This window comes from Equus asinus, chromosome 3 (assembly GCF_041296235.1).
Source record: "Equus asinus isolate D_3611 breed Donkey chromosome 3, EquAss-T2T_v2, whole genome shotgun sequence".
NCBI classification, from domain to species: Eukaryota; Metazoa; Chordata; class Mammalia; order Perissodactyla; family Equidae; genus Equus; species Equus asinus.
Genome location: NC_091792.1, coordinates 24,922,106 through 24,934,729, shown reverse-complemented (window position 1 = coordinate 24,934,729; position 12,624 = coordinate 24,922,106).

Here is a 12,624-nt window from a genome sequence, read left to right as displayed (position 1 = left end):
GGTAGAAATGTAATTTTGCGGTGTTCCATATCTTCTCATGATCCCTTGGTAACAGTTTTTTCTCCTCTATCAACACTAAAACCTGAACCTAATGCAGAAAATTGTAGATTAAAGAGTCTTGTGTTGAAACCCTATGGAAGAAATTGCTTCATACAAAATTGTTTACTTTCCCAAATAGAGGAAAAAATAAACTGAAAATCCAGCATAATAACAACAATAAAGAAATATACAGCACTATGAAAAAGAGAAGGATATAAGTGTTCAACAATTAAACCTTAATCTTATCAGTAACACTAATGAAATATCTGTTGCAGTAACCCAATCATCTTATTAAATAACACTTTGAAAGTTCTTAGTTTTGATTTTTACATCATATTATGTATTCAATCATGAAAAAAATTCAAAAATCACTTTAATAAACAAAGCCATATCAATACTAAAAATACTTTTAAGTCTTTATGAATTATTTGTAATAAGTTTCTTCTCTCATAAACTATGTATACGTTTCATTATGGTAGGCATAAAAATTATTAAGAATTCAAGAAACATTTCATTTTAGAGTTAACAGAATAATCTCAAAAAAGACAATAATTCCTACTCATCATAGAAAGGCATATGGGAATGCATGCAATTTATGGTGCTAAACATCTAAATTCCTTCAACTTTCTTCCATGCAAACATTCCTAGTTTAAATACCTTACTTTTCCTTGATGGTTATAGATTTCCTTTCTTGCTCAACTAAAGAGTCTTTCCAAGGCTAACTTTTCTAGCTTGTGTTTTTACCCACGTTCCTTTTCCATCTGCTCCATTGGCCTATGCAAACTTCAAACCTCCTATAATTTAAAACGAAGCATCAATTATTATTATCACCACCACCACTGCCCTCAAGAATAACAAACCTGCACCTCCATTCTACCTTGTCATCTAAAGGCAGTACTCTAGAAGCCAGCTCTTTATTTTCATCTACCTGGAATGCCTTCCATCCTGCCATTCTTCAAGGCTCATTCGAAATACAATCTCTCTTATTTGGTCATATGCTCTTTCATAAAGGAAGTTCAGACTAATCATAGCACTCTACAAATGCATGTCTAGCTCATTTTTATATTGCTAATATCTCAAATATACTTACAATGTCTACTACATAGATCAACAAGCATTGGAGTTGGCAATAGTTTTAGAAATTATCCCATATTCACTTTACAGATGCTCAATCCTTTCTTCTTTGCTATCATCAAAATATCTCTAAATTTCAAGCATAAATAAGAGTGTTAAATACCTCAAAAAATGTAAAGTAGTGTGATCAGTGGAGCTATTTCATCATTTTTTCTATAATTATTTTCTTTTTCTTTTTTTTTTAAAGCTATTTCTTTTTCTTTTTGGCCCTGAGTTAACATCTGCTTCCAATATTTTTTTCTTTTCTTCTTCCCAAAGCCCCCCAGTACATAGTTGTATATTCTAGTTATAGGTCCCTCTAGTTCTGCTATGTGGGGTGCCACCTCAGCATGGCTTGATGGGCTGTGCTAGGTCCGTGCCCAGGATCTGAATCGGCAAAACCCTGGGCCACCAAAGTGGAGTGCATGAACTTAATCACTCAGCCATGGGGCGGACCCCCTGTCAATAATTATTTTCAATTGCTTATTCAAAATTGTTCTGAAGGGATGTTCCATGTTAAAATGGCATTTGACTCACTGTTGGAAAAAAAGTTTCTTATGGTATAACTCCAATACAATTTTTTTCTTCCATATTATAGTCATTAATCTTCAAATGACATTTGGATAGTTAGAATGAAAAGTTAGACACTAGTAGATATGAAGTTTGCTAATGATGTTAGGTAATATCATATGGTGATTAAAAAGAGTAATTATAGTATTTATGAGGTAAATTCCTATCTGTTCAGCAGTCTCAGTGTTTACATATCAAATCCATTTAAAATGTAACCAACTATCTGCTGTGATGTACAACAAAATTGTGTGTAGCTATGCACAGCTGTGCATACATACAATCTGCTCATACGTAAACATCAAATGCTGAGAAGTGCCATTAGATGTTTGTTTTTTCTCCCTGAGAAATTTCAGCTCAACAGATTCTTAGACAAATATATTTCATACATATGCCTTTTCTGCATATACAATATGTAGTAGGTTTGGGTGAAATGAGTGCTGAAAGTAAAAACATCCCAGGAGAATTGAACTCACACCTGGAGGAATCTCTGTGAAGTTGAGTAAAGGCCAAGATTTGAAAGGAATGATTCATTTTAATGAAGAGGCCATAGTGTCTGAATACAAAGCATATTTATAGTAGTTTTCAGATTTGTGCCAGGTTTTTAAATTTAATATTGCAGTTCTAATGTGCAATGGCTACAAATTGTGAAGATGTTTACATTAATTTATAAATGAATAAAATGTCATTTTGTTTTTTGAATTTTTAAGCCATCATACCTAGTTTTATTGTGTTCCATTTACTTATTTCCATACTTGTAACTTGTCCAAACTGTTTATTAAATTCAATATTTTCCATTATGATGACCATTCTAAACATTCCAAATTCCTTTGACTGAGGATTTAAAATTAATCTCTCTCTTCTCTTTCTCTGCCCCATCTCTGCCTCTCTCTATCTGTGCCTATCTGTCTGTCTATCTACCTCTCTCTCTGTCTCTTTCTTCTCTCTCCCTCCCCCTCTAAGGACACATAAAGCTATTTGTCTTCAGTTGTAAGTGGTAAATATAGTTTTAGTACTAGGAACACTAAAGGCTTATTATGTAGAATTGTAAGAGGCTAGTATTGTTTCATATCTCTACACCTCTTCAAAATAATTTGGGCAATAGTGAGAAAACAATATTGCTGAAGAATTACAAAGACATAAATTATTTATCTATCTACCAACTCAACTGCAGAAACAGAGAAAGAAGATATCCTGATATCCACCTGACAAGAACTGTGCAAGGTCTGAGATTCTATCCCGAGAGGGAATAAGCTAGTTTGTTCCTGCTCATGGACATTGGGAGGCAAGGGCATGATACTTGTGGGTTAGAGACAAAAGACTTTATAAGTCACAGCAAGAGCAGTAGCTGGAGCTTCATAGTGGTTTGTACCACTTCCACCTGTCCCGCAAGTTCCACAGAAGTGATGCAAAGGGCCCTTTAAAGACGCTTGCAGATGCAATAGCCAGTGTTAAATGAGAAGCCTGAGCTGGTTTTATATAAGTGGAAGCAAACCTCCTCTTTTTCTGGGTTGGAGTTGAGAGGTGCTCATCTCTCAAGATGTGTTATTCACTGTAAACACAACCATGAGAAATGTTCTGGGTAAAAGTAGTCTTGCTATGTCAGCAAAAAACATGAAGAGGTACTCAGCCCATGGCAGTTGCCTCTCCGAATCCTTCCTTACCAATTTGTATTAGATTTTAATAAAACTTAGAATCTACAAATTCTTATACTTCATAATCATGAAACTTGAGACAAATTTGGGTCTTTCAACTTGCATGAAAGAAGTTAAGAAACTCTAAGGAACATAGCACTCAAACTATTCTAGAGATGATTCACCGTTATTGAGGTACTAAGAATTGAGCATAATTTTTAGCCTAAGTTAGAAGAGAAAAATGCTAAGGACGTTCTGAGAGGTCATTACCAGGAAGAGCTTTGTTAGTAACATTGTGAATTCAATGAAAATAAATGTTTTCAAAATGCCTAGTACATTGTAACACATAATGCTGTAGGCCATGGTCAGACGATGATTAAAGCTACAGTTTGTTAAATAATTTTTTTAAGTTGTTATAAAAATCTGAGGTATAAATAAATATTTTTTGTGTGCTTGTCCTTTAGAAAGGTAAGGGAGTAAAGGCGTTTGTCTTTTTAATAGTCTATTATTGCAGTCTAATTCATTAGAAATATGTGTGTGCATATGTGTTTTTTTCTAAACTAACACTATTTTATTCTCTTACTGAAGAGTTTAAACAGCTGAAAGTTACCTTAAGGCAGCACTATTTTCTTATGCCATTTTCTACCAAGACAATAAAGCAGAGAAAATTAACTTTATTCAACACTTCTGTCTTTAAAAAGATAATGATTTCATCTAGTTAAAGCTGTCCTGGGCTACTTAGTTTATTTCAGGAAGAAATTGCCTGCTCACTCATGATAAGATAATTTGTCACCTTGGAAATTAAATTACCCACCCCTGTTTACCTTGAGGAGTTGTGCTACATAATACCCACTTGCTCCATTACTGCCTTTATATCAGAATGTGCTCAATTGTACAAGAACACGTGTTGTATAACAAAGACTGTAAAGGAAACAAGTAGAAGACAAGTCCTGCTCCCTAATCTAAATAGAACTTGATAGATATATAGGGAGAGTTTAATGAATCTCAAAAGAATTATCCATTTGATGTTAGGATCTCCTATGAATTAACGTATGTCTTAAAGGGAAAAAAACCCAGTTTATTCCACAACATCTTGGCTGAAGTTTAGTTTAAAGCAACATTTTCCAAATATTTATTTTTGGCTTTTTGTAACATTAAATAGAAATAGAGCCATAGGAATTGTTTTATTGAATGGACATATTGATGATATAGCTGTAAATACCTCCAATTAAAAAAATGCTTCTTGATTCTCTCTGAAGTTTTATAAAATGTTGAAAACTTTAATTTTTCCTCATTTCCTTACAATATATTTTTTCTTTAATTTCATTTTGCAAGGCATGATAAACATCTTTCATAGATGATGTCGCTCTCAAATTTGTTGCAGAAATAGATTTAAAGAGAATAACCTTTTAAGTAAAAGTGTTTTTTAATGGAAATAGTTGAAGATGTCTAATGGCCTAAATAAGCAGAAAGTTTAGCAAATTAAGAAGTTAGCGGAGCTCTTTCATCCTTTTTCTCTTAGTATTAATGTTTTCTAGAGGATGGATAATCTCTGTGTGATGCTCAGGTGATGAGAGTCAAGTGTGTTACTGACTAAAGGATTAAGACTGAACTCTCAGTCCATTTTTGATATAATATTCTGAGCTGAAGTGTGTCCTTTCACAATTCATATGTTGAAGTCCTAAACTTCAGTACCTTAGAATGAGAGCTTATCTGGAAATAGGGTTGTTACAGATATAATTATTTAAGTTAAGATGAAGTCATACCGGAGTAGGATGAGTAGCTAATCCAATCTGACTGATGTCCTTCTGAAAAGGGGAAATTTGGACACAGACATGCATACAGGAAGAATGTTATATGATATGCCTAATAAGCCAAAGAATGTCAAAGATTGCCAACAAACCACCAGAAACTAGGAGAGAGGCATGGAACAGATTCTCCCTCACAGCTACAGAAGGAACCAACCCTGCCAACACTTTGGTCTCGGACTTTGAGCCTCTGGGACTGTGAGACAATAAATTTCTGTTGTTAAAGCCACCCAGTTTGTGATACTTTGTTACAGCCGTGCTGGATAACTAGTAAAAGTAGTAATTGCTTTCTCTTTTGGGGGAAAAAATATAATGTCATATTTGCTTATCCTTTTCTAGGTTTATAGTGTTTCCCATACGTTGTTACACCTGATCCTCAGAATGATCTTTTGAGATCTTCAGATTGAGTATTCTTCTCCTTATTCCACACATGATGAAATCACCACTCTGACAATTTAAAAGAACTGCCAAATTAGAAGAGCTAATAAAAAATGCAAGCAGGACTTGAAACTAGGTTGTTAACTCAAATACTGTGTTATTTCTTAAATCAAACAGGCAACATATGTTTTTTAATATAACTGTAATTTACGTGATAATTTTTTGCCTAGATCAGAGAGAAACTCTGATGGTATACCTAGTGTTCTTTCTAAGAAGATAACTAATAGGATAGAATAAGGTAATGTGGATGTTTAATCATCTTGGCAACTATTCTTCTCTATTTAGATTAAAAACCAGCACTCTAATTAAAAGTAATTTTCAATATATCTCACATTCTGTGAAAGGAAAAAGTAAAGAATCAGAGGGTCTGAGTGACTTTCCCCTCAGCTGTTACATTTCATTTTCTAATCAATGTAGTAGAAAAACATTTAAACAGTAAACACGAGTTTCCTGCTAACAGAAAACCTCTCTGCAGGCTGGAAAATCAGGTTTAGAAATGCAAGGCTGTGACAACGCTCTTGTCTGTGGTAAATTCCGAAAAGGGAACGCTCCCTGTGAAGACCATTCTTAGCAGATGGTTGGACTTTCCTTATGGCCACTTATTGTATTCATTTTGATTTTTTCCCAAAATGGCCCCAGAGTATCCTGCATAAATAAATATTTCCATATGTGATGTAAAAATATTCTACCTGCAGAAATTCCAAGAATTCATGTTGGTAGTTCCTTTTGCATCCAGGAACGTAATCATAATTTTTTATTTTTCCTACATCAGAATGGAAGACCTGACTCCTGCTATTTATTTGGCTTGACTGTTTCCTATTTTATTCATTAATTTGAAGTATGCTTTTCTGAACTTCTTCAACAACATCAATAACTTAAAGCCTTGAAAATAAGCCTACTCAACTGAAAAAGCATGTTTTTTCTTAGTTCGCCAGTTAATAAAGTTTTTTTCAAGAATTTTATAAATAATTATTAACAGTATTATATACTTCCAAACACTTGCAGTATGTCTAAATTGCCTCAATTCATGAATATAAATATTAATAAGAAGTTTCACAGATTATCTTTATTATTATTAATCTTATATAATTTAAAATAAGAATGAAAGACAAATTCTTCAGATATTTTTCAAAACTTTCCACAATCCTTCTGCTCATTTTGATAATCAAAACTTCTTCTATATATTAACAAACTCTCAGAAGAACATGGTGGATTTGTAGATTTTACTTTAATATCAAATTATTAATTCTTAATGATCTAATGGGTGATTTTTTCACCTATAATTTACCAAAATTTTTTTATTTTTTCTATTTTGCTTCTATATTAAAATGTTTTAATACTATTGATATCACCAAAATTAAAAGATTAAAATTGTAAACTTAAAACTCATTCAATATTACGTTACTAGAAAATGATGAATAAATAGTAAATGTTATTTAGATGTATTGCGTTTCTATTTTAAATAACTCCTTATCCATATTTTAATATAGTAAAATACTTGAACAGTTTTGGAAAATACCATCTGACTTACACATATCATAAAAATATCATTTTATTATTTTAAAATATGTGTGAAAACTATAAAAGAGCATTAGGAAAAACAAAGAAATAGAAATAGTTTGTAATTACCATATCAATCTTTTAGAATAAAGCATATAATTCAAAATTAATTGATGATGTTTGAAAAATATTTATTTTCTAATTGTTTTAGAAAAACACCTTGAGTATATTTTTAAAGCATCAATTTGCTTTGAAAACTATCAGGAAAACTGTACCCTTAAATCTTTCCTCTATCAGTATAATTCCACATTTACAGTGGTGTTGTGAATAATGGAGTTAAGTAAGTTAGCAGAATGTAAATGTAATTTACATTGTAATATCTTTCAGTGCCCTCAATTTTAGCATGTTGTTATTCCAAAACTTTGAGGTATTGGAAATTTATATATTTCCATAATTACTTTGAGATCACTTTTTAAAAACATGTTGTAGAGTTGGAATATATTATTTCTAAATGTATAAAAATTTGAGTTTATAATTTTACATATTTTCATGATTTTTAAAAATTTTTCTAATTGCAATATTTCTTCAAAATTAAGAATCTGACAAGTTTCTTATGTGCATAAATCCCTTATTACATTATGATTAATCTTTTAATAATTTCTGATAGCTTTATATGACTGCCTAGAGGATAAATAAAAAGAAAAGAAAATGAAGTATTTAGTCTTCAAGAGCTAATAATTTACATGATATCGCAACAACGTCTAATGTCTATTCAATGTCTACCATTGCCAAGAACTATCCTAAATGTTTATGTAAATCATCTCACTTAATCCTCATATTAATGCTATGAGATAGGTACTATTATAGTCATCATTTTACAGATGAGGACATTGAAGAACCAGTGTTAACTGACTTCTCAAGATTTATACTATTAAATTAGAATCGGGATTTGAACTCTTACATAATGATCCCACAGCCTAGTCTCTTAAATACAAACGTGAATACAAATCTAAGAAAAGCCTCAAGTTAAGCACAACTGTCAAAATGTTTCAATGGAATAACTATTGAACACGTGGCAGATTTTTCTTTTTGTAGGTTGTCTTATAAAAGCTGTTCCTTGAGAAGGATTTGAGAGGAAGGTTAATACAGACGCAAAGAATAATTTAAAAATTACAGATTGACACACGATGGCCATGTTAGCACTCACTGCTTTTTGTAACTAGAACATACAGTCTGAAAATGGTAGAAGTAAGAATCCAGAACATTAAATGTTGGTTGTAGTCAAATTGTGTTCTGCTTAAGCGAACAGAAAAGAGAATGAAGTTAATCATAAGTAAAATGAGAAGCCATTAAAAATTTGAAAAATTTTACAAAGAAATGAATAGTTTTTGAGTTGTCTTAAATCTCTGTATTTATTATATTGCATAAGAAAAATGAAAATTAAAAAGGCACAAACTGAGACATAAAAACTATTAAGCATCTCAGTGATGGGATCCACTTGGACCCACCAATGTGGTTTGAAGATTGTTTTAAGATGAAAACCTGTGAACAAACAGCAGCCACAGGAAATGATCTTATCTAAACATCTTTTGCTAACTTAAACAAAGCCTCCCCAAAATACAGCCATCATAAATCCCTTCCGTAGGAGGTTTACAGCCAGAAAGGAGACAGACCACTGGCACCCGGATGAGAAATTGCACATACAAAACTTTCCATACCTTCTATTGTTTCCCCCTACTTGTTTCTCACTAGTTTCTCACCAACTGGTTTTATTTGAAGTCTTAACTCCCTTGCTATCAAGATAATATGTAAACCCTTAACTCTAGCTATCCAGGGAGCCGCACTTTGTGCGCTCACATGGATGTGAATAAACTTCATGTTTTATCCTGTTAATATGTCTTTTGAATTTTTACAGTTAATTCGCAGGGCCCCAATCACAGAACCTAAGTTAGCAGAGTGATAAGTTTCTATCTCCCGCTAACATCAGCTATATGGAAATTAAGGGATAAATATTAGTTTTTTTTTGCCATTCTTCCGAGTAAAATGCATTGATTCTCATTTTACACAGAATAGTATATTTTGTAGAAGGAGCAAAAGGAAGTTTCTTCCTCCTGAAAAATGTTCTCCCTGGCAATTAAGTAAATAGAATAGTGAAGAAAGAAAGAAAGTTTATGTAACCTTGGAAACTGTGTTTCCAAAACGAATGATTTTTTTTTTCTTCATGTTTGTAGTCTACATGAATGAACAGAAGCTCAAATCTTTCACTAATTTTAGGGAATTTATATTCAGCTTCTTGCATTCTTCCCCACTTCATATCTAACTTCCTGAAAGTTATCTCCACTAGTGAGGTCTCATTCCTCATCTTCCTATCACTCTTCCACCCACTGCATTCTGCCCTCTGCTCCCAACTAAAGCACTAAAAATGCCATTGCCATGGTTCACAGAAATCCTGCTCTTGCTTCCAAGTCCAATTAATCTTTTGAGTGCATTTTTTGACCTTTTCTATTTTTCATTTAAAAAGTGATAAATACATTCCCAAAGTGTCTTCAATAAAGAAATAAAATAAAATGTGAACAATTCATATCCACTTCTCTTTGCATATTTTTACAACAATTTGACTTTAACTGTTTAAATACCTTCTAAATATTTTATTTTCCTATGACTTGATTGATGGATGTTTTCACTTTATTTTTATTACAGTGTTCCTGCACATACATGTGTTCAGTTTTTCCATGAACAACTCTATTCTCTTTTCTCGTCCAGACTAAACTCCTTTTGCTCTTCTATTTTATTTCATTTACATTATATGATTTATTTCACTTCTTTTGATTTGATTTTTGGTATTCTGTATGGGACGCTCCCTTTTCCTTACAATTCCACAGACCAACCTTCCACAACCTTCTTTCCCATCAAGTCTCAACTTCCATGTATATTCTCAGAACTCTTAAATGCCATTCCCAATCCAGAAATGTCTGCATAGCTTCAGACATATATCCAACTGCCATAGCATCTACACTCAGATATTCCACAAGCCCTAGGAACTCAGTATGTACAATCCTAAGCTCATATGTCCTTAGACAACCAAACCCGCCTTTTTCACGATCACAGTGGAAGACACCAGGATGTACTTGATCGCCTGAACCGGACATTTTTACTCCTCCTTCTCTCTCTTATCACTTCAATACAAGAAATTGCCAATCCTGATCTATCTATCAGTATTTTTGTATTCAACCACTTTTCATCATAGCTACAACCACTACATAGTACACACTTTTTATTTTGAAGAAGATTAGCCCTGAGCTAACATCTGCTGCCAATCCTCCTCTTTTTGCTGAGGAAGATGGGCCCTGAGCCAACATCCATGCCCATCTTCCTCCACTTTATATGTGAGAGGCCTGTCACAACATGGCTTGACAAGAGGTGCTAAGTCCACGCCAAACCCTGGGTTGCCAAAGCAGAACACGTGAACTTAATCACTACACCACCAGGCTGGTCCCCATAGTGCAAACTTTTAATTAATTCCTGCAACATATTCTTCACAAAATCTTAACTAGAATAATATATTACATATATGCAAGTTGAATAATGCTACTCCTCTCTATATAGTGGCTGGCTCTGGACATACAATAAAATTTAGCTCTTGATCCTGACATATAGAGTCTAAAAGATCTGACCATTCTTCTCCTTTAAGTCTCGTTTAGAGCTGTGTGTCTCAGAAACAGTGCAGCACAGTGTGGTTCGGAGGCTGTTCCCAGCGGACAAACTGCCCGCGATGAATGACTACTTCACCTGTTTCCCAATGTGCCTAATATGAGCATAACAATAGCACCTACCTTATGATGCCCGATTCACTGAAAGCCCTCAATAAATATTACATGCTATTACCTATCAGTTCCTGAAATATTTTTTATCTTTTACCTTTCTTATGTGATCTTTTTATTCTTCAGCAAATAATGTTTTCAAATTTACAATGTGGTGTGCACTGGGCTAAGAAACCATGATATAACAATAGGTGAACAGCTCTGTCCCAAAGAACATACAGCCCAGACTGGAACAGAAATGACTTTTAAAAATATATAATTACACAAAGGTTTACTTAATTATGCAAAGGCTTATTTAATGACTGCTGTAGTAAGCTTACTAAAGAAAAATATTCAATGAAATCTGTTACAAAGGAACCTGACCTAGGGAGTGAAACATACCCTGAGATCTAAAGCGTGAGCAAGAGTTAGCCAGAGGAGTGAGCATTAAAGCACAGAGAATTTATAAGAGAGTAAAATATTTAGATTTCCCATCCTGATCCCAAACTCTAATTGTCTGCATTTGCCTAGTCCTTTTTGTTTTTTTTAAAAAAACAGGTTCTTTATTTCTCAACCCCTGAGCAATTTTTTATGAGCTAGTCCATTATTCTCAATGGTATTCATGTTTCCTTTCAGTCCAGCCTTGACCTCATCTCCTTTTATGACGTTATGCTTTCTCAGCAAGAAGACTTTTATTTTTTCCTTGATCATCACGGAGAAAAAACTTAAATTACCTCAATTCCGTCTTCAGATCTCTGGGATAGTCTTTTCCTCCTATCATGGAGAGAATCATACTCTCATTTTTGAATAAGTTGATATCACACTTAAGTTGTTGATAGCATTCTGTCCTAAAACTTCCTGGATATTGTTCTCTCCTGCTTTTTTTTTTTCTATATATCACACTGTTGATTTTTCAGTCGGTTATGGAAAATGTGGACTGGATAATGGCAGTGGGCGTTCAAATCATACTCCACCACTTACTGGTTGTGTTTTTATGGACAAATTCTTAAACTTTTTGTGCCTCAATTTTATGATGTGCAAAAATGGACTAGTAATCATATCTCTTTGTGCTTTGTATTTGTTTGAGGGTGAAATGAGATTACATATTAGCTGGCACATAATCATAATGAGTAGTTAATAACATATTATTGTTTTCGTTAGCTTCTCTTCTTCTGATATAAAATATCAGATTCTAGGGCCAGCCCCGTGGCCGAGTGGTTAAGTTCACGCACTCCACTTTGGTGGCCCAGGCTTTTGCTGGTTTGCATCCTGGGTGCGGACATGGCACCCCTCACTGGGCCATGTTGAGGTGGCATCCCACACGCCACAACTAAAAGTATGCAACTATCTACTGGGGGGGATTTGGGGAGAAAAAGCAAAGAAAAAAAAGGAAAGAGAAAAAAATAAGATAAAATATCAGATTCTAAAATGTATGAATTCTAAAGCCTATTTTATTCTTTAGTTTATATTCATATATTGTAACAAGGTAGGATTTTCTGTCACCTGTCAATTCTTATCTCTGGTAGGAGGGCTTTTCTTCAAGCCTAATAAAGGCTTTTTTATTTTTTGCATTTTTTTGCAGAGATAACAAGTGTTTACCTTATAGATGCTCCACTCTGGCGAAATCCAAAAATCTTCTCACAGAGAACACTCTAAGGATCCACCATTGCTTTCCTTGGATAGAGGCAAGTTGAGGGTCTCTGGAGCTGTGATCAAATAGCTCCT